At 40.2% G+C, this 15576-nt stretch overlaps 1 protein-coding gene across 1 annotated transcript in view; it reads left to right on the top strand.

Annotated features, from left to right (window-relative positions):
- Positions 1-94: 94 nt before the first annotated feature.
- Positions 95-15576, top strand: part of LOC117329102 — a 32202-nt gene continuing 16720 nt past the window's right edge. Inside the window, exon 1 of the mRNA XM_033886833.1 lies at positions 95-223. The gene's annotated coding sequence lies outside the window, so the exon portion shown is untranslated. The remainder of the gene's footprint in view (positions 224-15576) is intronic.

The following is a 15576-nucleotide window of genomic DNA, read 5'->3' as shown; positions in this document are numbered from 1 at the left end:
AAATTTTATCTTTTAAATTACAGACTATTTGTTATCGGTTGTCCTTCCGGTGTAATTCTTAGATTTCGATTCGTTTCCGGGTTAAAGAGAGGTTATTCAGCAGTGTTTACGTTATGTCAAGTAGCCGGTGCTTTTGTTGAATGTGGTTGTGCCGTCTTCACTACCTGTTTCATGAGCATGCCCTCAACTATGTTTCACAGACTACGAAAGCTGACTTAATCAGGTACTTTTTTCAGTAACGAACACAATTTCCATGGTTGCTGATCATTTTCAGTTTAGATGCATTTCATTGTTCGTATGATTGCGATCATTCTTTGTTATCAGTGGGCCTACATTGTACTCAAGTCAATATTTTCCCCACGACTGCCAAAAAAAATTTCGTGCCATTTAGATATAAGGTTTGACTGCTTTAAATGAATACCCACATTCAATGCTAATTGTATTTCTTTAGTTCAGTTTGTTTGTTTTTTCTTTATTTTAATAATTTTGTGTTCTGATATTGAAATAACTGGTATTTCTTTTAAACATTCAGAATGTCTTCTTTTAATACATTATGTACATATTCTATGCATTTGCATAGTTATTAGGTTTTCTCTTTCATTTTTGAAAAATGAAAGTGACTTCTTCTTAATGAATTAATGGTTAATTTAACTAATATCTGTCAGAAATGACGATTACATTAATTAGCTTTAGTGTTTATTTTGTTGGAGGAATTGTAGGGGTGTGAAAAGAGTTATTTAGTGATTTTTTAATTTTTATTTTAAGTGCTGTGTAGTGAGAGTGAATGAGATAAGATAAAATGGGTAAAAATATAGATTTGGGTGATAAGAGTGTGAGCACTTCCAGGGCTACGTACATGTATATGGGATATGTGCCTTCGTTGAAGTCCTGAAGTGTAGCTATAGTGCATATATTGTACTGCTACTACAGGAAGGAGGTTCGACTGTGTTATTACGTGTGGGAAAAATAAGTACAATGTATTTGTATGTGTCCTTCATCACAGAGATATCTCTAAATGAGTGTGTGTGTGCATGCATGTCTAGTTCTGGTGTCTAGTGGGATGAGAATGGAAGTGTATAATCCACAGCCACTATACATGTCCTCCCCCCCCCCCCCCCCCCCCCCCTTTAAAAAAAAAAAAAGAAGAGAAAACAACAACTTTCAAACTGCATCATAGCATTTTAAAAATGAAGCCTTTTAAGAAATAATGCAGGACAATAACCAGAATTATGAATACTGATTATGATCATATTATTAAACTGTACTTTAATTTAATGGGATTGCACTTAAAAGTATATGTTCAATTGGTATCAACATGAACAAATGTCTTGTGAAGTAATATAAACTCCTAAACAAACATATTTTTGGGACTGGTTGACTCTTCCTATGTAGAACTATGTAGAACTAGATTTGATTCAATCACACAAATTATCATAATTAATCATTTCATAAGAAATTACTTTCATAATATTAATACACATCAAGCTCAATGCTAATATATAGTCAAATCTTTAGAATATCAATATGGCAATTGAAATCTTATTGATGTTTGCAGATACATGTAGTTAAAGAAAACAAGTATTGACTAAAAGTTTAAAGTTTGAATGATATGAAACATGTAATGTTTTATATTGTTGATTTATTCTATTCTGTTCTTGTGTAAAAGTGGAGTGTATGTGGTCGTCTTGATAGCAAGAGATCGAAAACACGGGCAGGGTATTTTTCATTACTCCTTCCTATTACACATATATAATGGTCATATATATTGTAAACAGAACTGCATCTATAATATGAAAAGCATATTATGTATTGTTTTATAACAAGAGTCTAGCTAACAGTTTGTAACATTATTCTTAAAATTGACAAATGAATTTATTGTTTGGTTTTAAATATTGCAATATATTGAGTAAATGGAAAAAAGTTAAAGCATATATAATATGTAACCTTGGTAAATCGCAATAAACCCCTCAGCTAGAGAGATCTACTTTAAAATTAGCTTGATAGGTTGAGCGCAAGACCAGTAAGCCAGAGGTCCCAGGTTCAATCCCTAGCGGAGGCATTGATTTAAATTTAATTAATCATGTACATGTGCTCTGTGACATCAATTAGCTCCCATTTAGGGACTGGGGAATGACACTCCTCGCTGCTTGCGAAAGTATCGCTGTTTCCCCTGGTAAATCGAGGACCAGTTCTTCCCTGGGGGGGGGGGGTTGGAGATGTTACCCTGGTAAATACTAGCCGCATAAGACCAGTAAGCTGGAGGTCCCTGGTTCGATCATGTGCTCTGTTAAATATATGTCACCTCTGATGTGTGTCATACATATACATCAAACACAAATAATACAGTGGTCATAATTATATTAAGACGGTCCTTCAGCATACTTATGGTCGGCTAAAATATAATTCAGGAGCTCCGAGGGAGCCATTGTAAATATTGTAATCATTAAAAATATCATATAAACCATTGAGGAGTATAAAATTTGATAACACATGGTAAGTTAACAGACAGCTAGTCTGTGTCTCCAACTGCCAAGGTGTTACCTGATCATCACCAGGTAAGTTAAGGAATATAACACAGATGTTGCTGAAGAAGTCGTTGGATGCATGGAAGTGATGATCAATTCACTCAGGTAGCTAGATGTATCTAAAGTCAGCAAAGCTTGATAGATGATTAATTCTCCCAGGCAGTCAGTTTAGCTGGATACACTTGAGAGATAGAGTAACCGATTCCCCCACCATAGATACAGAAGGAGAAACAGTGTAAGAGAAAAATAATCATTATTGACATGTGCTCTCATGATCAGGTGATTGATGATGAACACTTTACATATGATCAAATGAATTTTTAGTATCTGTCTTCCAAAAAGATGTCATAGTGTAATATAAACAAAAATCTGAAAACAACGAATGTGGGGACATCACCATAAAATCTAGGGAGTATTAATTACTGGTAATCTAGTTATTTTTTTCTGTTCAATAATTTTACACAGTTAAAATATCATTCCACATCCACTCACATCCCATAAAATATTCTTGGAGCTCCTTTTTATAAATAAAATCATACATTGTATATATGTTCATAATATAAACATGTAGGAATTATCAGAAAGCATAGCTATGGCTCACTATTTTTTGCGTAATATTAGAGCTAGCCGTACATGATCCAAATCTAGGGGTAAACATTAATTTGTACAAATGTTCTATGCTAGAGTTCATTCTATATCTTGTTTTCATAGGTTACAAACAAGAACATATTTCTGAGCTGTTTGTGTGATTTTACTGGTTGATGATTTGTAATCAATGAGCTCGAGGCAGATACCAGTAATTACCGCCATTTATACTCGACATCTTGTTCACTCACATAACTATTGGGAATGGTAGCTGTATCATTACTGATCAATATCAGTTTCATATTAAAATTCTAGTTATGGATCATGAATAATGCATTGTTTGTGAAATCTTTTTTCAAACTACAGACTATTTTATTTGTGTTAATGTATAGATGGATTACAGGACCTGTTAATGTATGGATGGATTACAGGACCTGTTAATGTATAGATGGATTACAGGACCTCCAGTAGACCCTTGAGATTATGGATTTTACTCCCTAACATATTTTACTCTTGAGATCAGAGGGATATGTATGTATTTGGCACGTGTCTTGACCCTTCAAATGTCTGGGAAATAGTGATTTGACTTATGAAAAAGCTTAAGATCAAGCTTAAGGGTCAAATAGATCCCCTTGGTTTTGTTAATACTCATTGCCTTAATTCATAGAAAAGAAAATATTTATCTAGCTTTAGGTGTACATGTATATATATATGTGTGGGTCAAAGAAGTAATATTAACGGTAATATTCCGGGTAACACTGGATCCTTGCAAAGGTTTGTCTGCAGGATACTTGAAATGCTAATATGGGGCAAAGACGTAATTCTAACAGTGTAGACATGAAAAATGTCAAATTTTCGAGGCAATCCGCCCCTTTATCAAGACACAGATAATACAAATACAATCACATAATATATAAACAGTACTAGAAAATACAATAAGATCCAGTAAGACTAGTATTTTTGGTAGTAGATGAAATACCCATGAACCCTTTGACTGGCGTGGGCCGAAGGTGGTGGCTAGTGGGACATGTACAAAGCCATGCTCTATGATAGAATGCTATATGTGACCAACAGCCAAGACATTTGAAAATATCCCGCACGTGCAAATGCCGAAGTATAATGTTATATATATACCAATAACAATTATATACCACAAACAGTTATCTCCCTTATCATCGGTCCATGAAATAGCTATAGAATATATAAAATACTAAAATAGATATTGTGTAAAATCAGTAAATGTCTTTTTTAGGTTCTCCTAGTGCCTTACATCTTCTACTACCATTTTTTGATATGGTACGTACAATTTCCCCTTCTCGTTGACGTCGTCATCATCGTCACCATCCCTTTTCTCTTTCCTCTGCATGTATTCTATCTCTATCCCTCACTAAAATATTATTTCAGGCCTATAATGTCTTTGTCTTATTCATTTTCATTTACTCTATCATCATATTTCTTCTCATCACATTTCCTTCTCTCCACTTTCATACAGTTCCATTTGTTTATTTCTCCCTCCTTCCTCACTTCTTCCCATCTACTGGTACAGTGTATAACCTTCCTTCCTCACTTCTTCCCTCGAGCTCTACTGGTATAACCTTCTACTAAAATATCACTGAAGTATATATACATGAAGGCTATATTGTCAATTGGTTTGATTCTAAAATCAACCAATACAAAACAGCAGACTATAATATTATGTCTGTAAATGCCTAGAAAACAACTTCTGTATAATCCAGGTAATTGAGGTGATTATAGGGTCACATGAAGGTCAACCCTACATGAAGTCATATGGTGTTTCTACTGTTATCTCCTAGCCAATACACACTTATACCTTATACAACCAGAAAAAAATGTCATTTAGGATCGAGATGTAGGATTGTTTTTGCCTAAGGGTGTTAATAAAAATCAGTTTAATATTGTAGATGGCATGATACCACACATTATCAGTTGATATATCTGTTGTGGCTGGCGGAGGATTCTGGTGATAAGTGTTAATATTTAGGTGATATGGTTCTGGATATTGACTGTAAAGGAACTAAGTTACAGATAAAAAATATTGTGCTAAAGGGTGTTGATAAAATATATCCCAAGTTTATGTAACCCTGGTAAATACTAGCTGCAAACAGCAATATACCGCTTGGCTAGAGAGATCTTCCCTTTAGCTCGATCAGTGGAGCGTAAGACTAGTAAACCAGATGTTCCAGGTTCGATCCCTAGCGGAGGCATTGATTTAAATTAAATTAATCATGCGCTCTGTTACATTGGCATTCAACGCAGGGCGTTAGTGATGGACACACAACGCGGGGCGTTAGTGGTGGACACACAACTCGGGGCGTTAGTGGTGGACATACAACGTGGGGCGTTAGTGATGGACACACAATGCAGAGCGTTAGTGGTGGACACACAATGCAGAGCGTTAGTGGTGGACACACAATGCAGAGCGTTAGTGGTGGACACAGAACACTGGGCGTTAGTGGTCGGGACACACAACGCAGGACGTTAGTGGTGGACACACAACGCAGGGTGTTAGTGGTGGACACACAACACTGGGCGTTAGTGGTGGACACACAACACTGGGCGTTAGTGGTGGACACACAACGCAGGGTGTTAGTGGTGGACACACAACACTGGGCGTTAGTGGTGGACACACAACACTGGGCGTTAGTGGTGGACACACAACGCAGGGCGTTAGTGGTGGAAACACAACGCGGAGCGTTAGTGGTGGACACACAATGTTGGACGTTAGTGGTGGACACACAACGGGGGGCGTTAGTGGTGGACACACAACGCGGGGCGTTAGTGGTGGACACATGTACACAACGCGAGGCATTAGTGGTGGACACACATGCACAATGCGGGGCGTTAGTGGTGGACACACATGCACAATGCGGGGCGTTAGTGGTGGACACACATGCACAATGCGGGGCGTTAGTGGTGGACACACATGCACAATGCGGGGCGTTAGTGGTGGACACACAACGCAGGGCGTTAGTGGTGGACACACAATGTTGGACGTTAGTGGTGGACACACAACGCTGGGCATTAGTGGTGGACACACAACGCTGGGCGTAAGTGGTGGACACACAACGCGGGGCGTTAGTGGTGGACACACAACGCGGGGCGTTAGTGGTGGACACACAACGCGGGGCGTTAGTGTTGGACACACAACGTGGGGCGTTAGTGGTGGACACACAACGTGGGGCTTTAGTGGTGGACACACAACGCGGGGCGTTAGTGGTGGACACACAACGCGGGGCGTTAGTGGTGGACACACAACGCGGGGCGTTAGTGGTGGACACACAACGTGGGGCTTTAGTGGTGGACACACAACGTGGAGTGTTAATGGTGGACACACAACGCGGGGCGTTAGTGGTGGACACACAACGCGGGGCGTTAGTGGTGGACACACAACGCGGGGCGTTAGTGGTGGACACACAACACTGGGCGTTAGTGGTTGACACACAAAGCGGGGCGTTAGTGGTGGACACACAACGCGGGGCGTTAGTGGTGGACACACAACGCAGGGGCGTTAGTGGTGGACACACAACATGGAGTGTAAGTGGTGGACACAAAACGTCGGGCGTTAGTGGTGGACACACAACACTGGGCGTTAGTGGTGGACACACAACACTGGGCGTTAGTGGTGGACACACAACGCGGGGCGTTAGTGGTGGACACACAACGCAGGGCGTTAGTGGTGGACACACAACATGGAGTGTAAGTGGTGGACACAAAACGTCGGGCGTTAGTGGTTGACACACAACACTGGGCGTTAGTGGTGGACACACAACGCGGAGCGTTAGTGGTAGACACACAATGCTGGGCATTAGTGGTGGACACAACTATAAAACAGAGAGTGGGACATATTCAGCCTATACATTGTCATAGGATCGAGGTCTGTTCTGATGAGGATTGTACCTTTACATAGAAATAAAGAGTTAAAGGGAGCTTAAACTGAATTAAATTACACTGCATACAGATATATCTGTACAATGCACAGGTCCTAGGTCTTTATATGTGAAGGAGCACAGATTGGGACCTTAAGGAAACCATACCCTTAATATTAACATTCTGCGTTGCATTTGCCTATATGTCGTTAGTAAACCAAATTGTATTCATGAGACTGTATACTACAATTTACAGTGATTCAGTCAGTGTAGGAATACAGCTTCAGGTGTTGTAGGTTAAAACAATGGCCGCCAGTTACATTCGGCCTAGAGAGCTTTCGAATGCTGGCATTTATCGACATATAAACCACCACAAAAAAAAGCAACAAGTTATGAGAGTAAAATTTAATATAAAAAAATGAAGTTGACAAAAAATTACTATAAGCGCTATTCTTGATCAATACCAAGTAATCAAATTGTCAATGTCGTCACACACACAGGGGCTCATTGCCGAATTTTCAGAATTTATGCTAAACACGTCAACATAAAAGTCCAGCATTTATAAAAAAAAATCGGCAGTATCAACATTGTTTCCGGTTGTGTATGCATACTAAATTATATTGATGTGGTTATTCATTGATGTCAAAGGCCTACACCTTACTCCAAAATGGAGCCTCTGTGAAGTTGAACATCGTCTGCTAGGATAAGTTAGAGACACTGATGTGACGGGTTAGACTGGAATCGGTTTCGAAAGAAATATCCTTGGAATCGTTTTCACCTACTGTCAAGATGACTTTCATTTAGAATTTAAGAGCTGATATTCCTCTAAAGATAATGTAAATCCAGTCGATAGAAACAGAACTGTTTCCGAGGAAACGAGTCTGTCCTGTGCAGTACCCGTTCCACGCCGCATCACTTCTAAATGTAAACCGTATATCATTGCGCCAAAAAACGGCTTTATTTGTAAACGATCAGAAATTATGCAATTGTGAACAATTTGACGATATCTGCAAACGTATATGAAATATAATATAAAGCCAAATTTGTGCAAAAAACATTTTATGTGATTGCTATTAATAACGACATGAGAGACTATATTATTTCTTCTGGAAATTTCGGCTGTTCCGATATTTGAACTTGATGACGTCAGTGATAGGAGAAGCAGGAAATTTAAACGTGTCTTAAGCTACAGTAAATTATAAAAGAGTATGAATGTAAATATAAGTATTGAACTGTTACCAAATGGTAGTATACAGTCGATATGTATACAATTTGGGTGACAGATAAATAGAATGTCGCCCTGATGGGCATAATTATCTGTCACCCAAATTGTATTCATATCAACTGTGTGTATACTACCATTTGGTAACAGTTCAATGCTTAAATATACAATATCTGTAATATGATATATGACCTATTGTTATACACAGGAATATTCTGCTGTTCCTTTAGGGCTTTGCTATTCTGAAAAAAAATGAATTATTTTAAATGTGCCATTTGTATTATCTGTTAGAGCTCCAAAAGAATTATTTCAGTGAATGCTAATTAGTAGAATATTGCAAATAATGGTGTCAAATGTTTAAGATACATTTGAGAAAAAAACAGAAAATATTGTGACTTCATTGTTACAACTTTCTCGTTAATTTATTTTTTGTATATATTGGCTTATGCTTCTGATCTCCCCTTTTGGCACAAGTGTAAAAGTGGAGAGTATATACATGTACACGGTATATATCAATAGGTCACCTTACTAGCTCAGGCTAGGGAATTTCCCTTTATAGCCTATACAGCTAGCGGTAAAAATTGTTTGTCTTGAAAGCAAAAGGCTGGGCAGGGTACTTTCCATTACTCCTTCTTACTATAGATTTGGTGCCATTGTATGACCACTCCAAGTGAAAGCTATAGGAGATTTAGATGCTTCCTTTGAGTTATAAAACCTTGGTTGTAGTTATCTTCAGGCCTAGGGGTGAAGACTTTGTGAAGGAGTGAGTATTTTAAAATGGGAGAATATTGGTCACCTTACTATAAGCTCAGTCTAGCAGTAATTTCCCTTTATTCTAGTGGTAAAGATGCTTGCCTTGATAGCGAGAAATCGCTAGATCCTGTAGCCCCCAGGACAGGGTATTTTTCATTAATCCTTCCTGTTACTCAATTCAAGCATTCCTTTTCTGTGTACTTGCATCTTGTGTTTTTGTGTCTCCCAAGTTCTGAACAATAACCAGTTCTAAATTTCTGGTATGATATTACCGTAAATATTCGGGTATAGTACGCACTCGGGTATAGTGCGCAGGTACGTTTTTGAGGTTCATTTTCAAAAAAAAAAAATTAACAATTTTTTTTTTCAATTTTCAACTGAGCGGTAGATGAATTCTAAAGCATAAGATGATAGGAAGTTGTAACTTATGAAAGATTATTTACAATGTACCACATTTAATTGGAATCACCGGAAGTACGAACCTGTACATGTATCCCAAATTAATGGACCTTATCTATGAAACTAGCTAGAAATGATACATTGATAGAAAGGAATCTCCTCTGTATAAAATATGTGAGAAATTGAAGAGAGTGTAAACCACAAAGCTTATCAATATAAAGACATATGTAATAATAGTACACAAAATTAACTCTATAAATGATTAGACCTGTTTTAGTAAAAACCTTAACACATTATTGTTGACCATAAACCAGTAGGATATATTTTTACCTAAGAATTCCGAGGAAACCACTGTCTTACATTTTTTCTATGCCATGATGAACAAAGAGTGTCTGTTTGTGAAAGGCCCAGATGTTACAGATACCTGAGGGAGGGTGGTGTTAATAGATGTCTGATTCCCCATTATGTAGGGTTTGTCATGTAGATGTATTGACCTGAAATGTCAGTGACAGGGGGGACATTGATTATCTATAAATGACAAGGCCATGTTGACTGCATTATAATTAAACGACAAGTCCATAACTAGGGATTACAAGCCTACAACATTGATGTGGTCATCTTGTGTTGGATGAGGGAATCGTTTACTGGTAATCCACTGTCATGTGACGTGTGCCCAACACTCTACCGAACAATGACTGTTGACACAGCAGTTTTCATTAAGTGTGTGGGTGAACAAATTATTTATTACAGCTCAGACTTTCATCCACACAAATTAAAGCTGTTGCATCCTCTATTGATGTCCTCATATAGATTGTACAGAATTTTGTATTAATACTTTTCTATTTTGTTTTGGATTTCAGATCAATTTTTCAAATTTTCAAGTATGGCACGAACGAATCATTGGGGAAGAAACAAAAAATTGAAAAGTTTTCTGTCTGTTGTTGGGTTGTTTATGAATTTTGCTTGTTTTTGTTTATAATTATTTGGTAATTTGAGAGTTTTCAACTATTCTATTGGAAGAACCTGTTGAAAAAAATGTGTACAATTTACAATCACATTGTACTGTATATTGGATATTGCCATATTTTTTTTTTCCATATTATATTACATAAACAATAACTTTTCTCACACATTATCATAATAATCCTCTACAGTATCATTATCCAATATCCAAGACAGACATAGTCACTTCATTCCTCAGACTTACTGTAATAGGAAGCTTTAAGGAGTAATGAAAAATATCCTGCCCACGCTGGGGCTCGAACTATATATATATAGCTAGCAGCCTTTCACTCTCAAGGCAAACATCCTACCATGAGGCCAAAGGGAAATCCCCCTAGTCTGAGCTAGTAAGGCGACCTTATACTCGCTACTTTTACACTTTTCCCTCCTTCACAAAGTCTTTGCCCCCAAAGACAACCACATGTACAACTCAGTATCTTTATCCCCAAGGAAGTCTCTCAATCTCCTATACTTTCACTTAGAGTGGTCAGCGGGACCAATGTTCTACACAGCAGTAGTAGAGTGGTCAGCGGCACCAATGTTCTACACAGCAGTAGTAGAGTGGTCAGCGGGACCAATGTTCTACACAGCAGTAGTAGAGTGGTCAGCGGGACCAATGTTCTACACAGCAGTAGTAGAGTGGTCAGCGGCACCAATGTTCTACACAGCAGTAGTAGAGCGGTCAGCGGCACCAATGTTCTACACAGCAGTAGTAGAGTGGTCAGCGGCACCAATGTTCTACACAGCAGTAGTAGAGTGGTCAGCGGGACCAATGTTCTACACAGCAGTAGTAGAGTGGTCAGCGGCACTAATGTTCTACACAGCTGTAGTAGAGCGGTCAGCGGCACCAATGTTCTACACAGCAGTAGTAGAGCGGTCAGCGGCACCAATGTTCTACACAGCAGTAGTAGAGTGGTCAGCGGCACCAATGTTCTACACAGCAGTAGTAGAGTGGTCAATGGCACCAATGTTCTACACAGCAGTATGTGTGTACTATATAAAACATGACAAACTGCCTATTACTTAAAATTAAGCCGGCCCTCACAATGTAGGTTTTCAGTCAGAACACACTAACAGAAACAATACATTAAAAACACAATAGCCCAGGGACATCTATATGTTTAACATTAATCATTGATGGTTTATTAATGGTACCACACACTCTAACAATTGAAGCCATATAATACTGGATCCATCAGTAAAAATTCTGTATGTCTGTGTGTCTGATGGTGTACTTGTGTATTGGTACCACTCTGATAGGTGTGATATTATTGATGGTGTTGGTACCAGTCTGATGGGTGTGACATTGATGGTGGACTTGTCTAAATGTACCAGTCTGATGGGTGTGACATTGATGGTGGACTTGTCTATTGGTACCAGTCTGATGGGTGTGGCATCACTGATGGTGAACTTGTCTATTGGTACCAGTCTGATGGGTGTGACATTGATGGTGGACTTGTCTATTGGTACCAGTCTGATGGGTGTGACATCATTGATGGTGGACTTGTCTATTGGTACCAGTCTGATGGGTGTGACATTGATGGTGGACTTGTCTATTGGTACCAGTCTGATGGGTGTGACATTGATGGTGGACTTGTCTATTGGTACCAGTCTGATGGGTGTGGCATCACTGATGGTGGACTTGTGTATTGGTACCAGTCTGATGGGTGTGACATCATTGATGGTGGACTTGTCTGTTGGTACCAGTCTGATGGATGTGACATCATTGATGGTGGACTTGTCTATTGGTACCAGTCTGATAGGTGTGACATCATTGATGGTGGACTTGTCTGTTGGTACCAGTCTGATGGATGTGACATCATTGATGGTGGACCTGTCTATATGTACCAGTCTGATAGGGTGTGACATCATTGATGGTGGACTTGTCTATTGGTACCAGTCTGATGGATGTGACATCATTGATGGTGGACTTGTCTATTGGTACCAGTCTGATGGGTGTGACATTGATGGTTGACTTGTCTATTGGTACCAGTCTGATGGGTGTGACATCATTGATGGTGGACTTGTCTATTGGTACCAGTCTGATGGGTGTGATATTATTGATGGTGGACTTGTCTATTGGTACCAGTCTGATGGGTGTGACATTGATGGTGGACCTGTCTATATGTACCAGTCTGATAGGTGTGACATCATTGATGGTGGACTTGTCTATTGGTACCAGTCTGATGGGTGTGACATCATTGATGGTGGACTTGTCTATTGGTACCAGTCTGATGGGTGTGACATCATTGATGGTGGACTTGTCTATTGGTACCAGTCTGATGGGTGTGACATCATTGATGGTGGACTTGTCTATTGGTACCAGTCTGATGGGTGTGACATTGATGGTGGACCTGTCTATATGTACCAGTCTGATAGGTGTGACATCATTGATGGTGGACTTGTCTATTGGTACCAGTCTGATGGGTGTGATATTGATGGTGGAATTGTCTATTGGTACCAGTCTGATGGGTGTGACATTGATGGTGGACTTGTCTATTGGTACCAGTCTGATGGGTGTGACATCATTGATGGTGGACTTGTCTATTGGTACCAGTCTGACGGATGTGACATCATTGATGGTGGACTTGTCTATTGGTACCAGTCTGATGGGTGTGACATCATTGATGGTGGACTTGTCTATTGGTACCAGTCTGATGGGTGTGACATCATTGATGGTGGACTTGTCTATTGGTACCTGTCTGATGGGTGTGACATTGATGGTGGACTTGTCTATTGGTACCAGTCTGATGGGTGTGACATTGATGGTGGACTTGACTATTGGTACCAGTCTGATGGGTGTGACATTGATGGTGGACTTGTCTATTGGTACCAGTCTGATGGGTGTGACATCATTGATGGTGGACTTGTCTATTGGTACCAGTCTGATGGGTGTGACATCACTGATGGTGGACTTGTCTATTGGTACCAGTCTGATGGGTGTGACATTGATGGTGGACTTGTCTATTGGTACCAGTCTGATAGGTGTGACATCATTGATGGTGGACTTGTCTATTGGTACCAGTCTGATAGGTGTGACATCATTGATGGTGGACTTGTCTATTGGTACCAGTCTGATGGGTGTGACATCATTGATGGTGGACTTGTCTATTGGTACCAGTCTGATAGGTGTGACATCATTGATGGTGGACTTGTCTATTGGTACCAGTCTGATAGGTGTGACATCATTGATGGTGGACTTGTCTATTGGTACCAGTCTGATGGGTGTGACATCATTGATGGTGGACTTGTCTATTGGTACCAGTCTGATGGGTGTGACATTGATGGTGGACCTGTCTATATGTACCAGTCTGATGGGTGTGACATCATTGATGGTGTTGGTACCAGTCTGATGGGTGTGACATCATTGATGGTGGACTTGTGTTTTGGTACGAGTCTGATGGGTGTGATATTGATGGTGGACTTGTCTATTGGTACCAGTCTGATGGGTGTGACATTGATGGTGGACTTGTCTATTGGTACCAGTCTGATGGGTGTGACATTGATGGTGGACTTGTCTATTGGTACCAGTCTGATAGGTGTGACATTGATGGTGGACTTGTCTATTGGTACCAGTCTGATGGGTGTGACATCATTAATGGTGGACTTGTCTATTGGTACCAGTCTGATGGGTGTGACATCATTGATGGTGGACTTGTGTATTGGTACCAGTCTGATGGGTGTGACATTGATGGTGGACTTGTCTATTGGTACCAGTCTGATGGGTGTGACATCATGATGGTGGACTTGTCTATATGTACCAGTCTGATGGGTGTGACATTGATGGTGGACTTGTCTATTGGTACCAGTCTGATGGGTGTGACATCATTGATGGTGGACTTGTCTATTGGTACCAGTCTGATGGGTGTGACATCATTGATGGTGGACTTGTCTATTGGTACCAGTCTGATGGGTGTGACATTGATGGTGGACTTGTCTATTGGTACCAGTCTGATAGGGTGTGACATCATTGATGGTTGACTTGTCTATTGGTACCAGTCTGATGGGTGTGACATTGATGGTGGACTTGTCTATTGGTACCAGTCTGATGGGTGTGACATCATTGATGGTGGACTTGTCTATTGGTACCAGTCTGATGGGTGTGACATCATTGATGGTGGACTTGTCTATTGGTACCAGTCTGATGGGTGTGACATCATTGATGGTGGACTTGTCTATTGGTACCAGTCTGATGGGTGTGACATCATTGATGGTGGACTTGTCTATTGGTACCAGTCTGATGGGTGTGACATCATTGATGGTGGACTTGTCTATTGGTACCAGTCTGATGGTGTGACATCATGATGGTGGACTTGTCTATTGGTACCAGTCTGATGGGTGTGACATCATTGATGGTGGACTTGTCTATTGGTACCAGTCTGATGGGTGTGACATTGATGGTGGACTTGTCTATTGGTACCAGTCTGATGGGTGTGACATCATTGATGGTGGACTTGTCTATTGGTACCAGTCTGATGGGTGTGACATCATTGATGGTGGACTTGTCTATTGGTACCAGTCTGATGGGTGTGACATCATTGATGGTGGACTTGTCTATTGGTACCAGTCTGATGGGTGTGACATTGATGGTGGACTTGTCTATTGGTACCAGTCTGATGGGTGTGACATCATTGATGGTGGACTTGTCTATTGGTACCAGTCTGATGGGTGTGACATCATTGATGGTGGACTTGTCTATTGGTACCAGTCTGATGGGTGTGACATCATTGATGGTGGACTTGTCTATTGGTACCAGTCTGATGGGTGTGACATCATTGATGGTGGACTTGTCTATTGGTACCAGTCTGATGGGTGTGACATCATTGATGGTGGACTTGTCTATTGGTACCAGTCTGATGGGTGTGAATCATTGATGGTGGACTTGTCTATTGGTACCAGTCTGATGGGTGTGACATCATTGATGGTGGACTTGTCTATTGGTACCAGTCTGATGGGTGTGACATCATTGATGGTGGACTTGTCTATTGGTACCAGTCTGATGGGTGTGACATCATTGATGGTGGACTTGTCTATTGGTACCAGTCTGATGGGTGTGACATCATTGATGGTGGACTTGTCTATTGGTACCAGTCTGATGGGTGTGACATCATTGATGGTGGACTTGTCTATTGGTACCAGTCTGATGGGTGTGACATCATTGATGGTGGACTTGTCTATTGGTACCAGTCTGATGGGTGTGACA

Source organism: Pecten maximus, chromosome 6 (genome assembly GCF_902652985.1).
Source record: "Pecten maximus chromosome 6, xPecMax1.1, whole genome shotgun sequence".
NCBI classification, from domain to species: Eukaryota; Metazoa; Mollusca; class Bivalvia; order Pectinida; family Pectinidae; genus Pecten; species Pecten maximus.
This window is presented reverse-complemented; position numbering and strand designations above follow the sequence as displayed.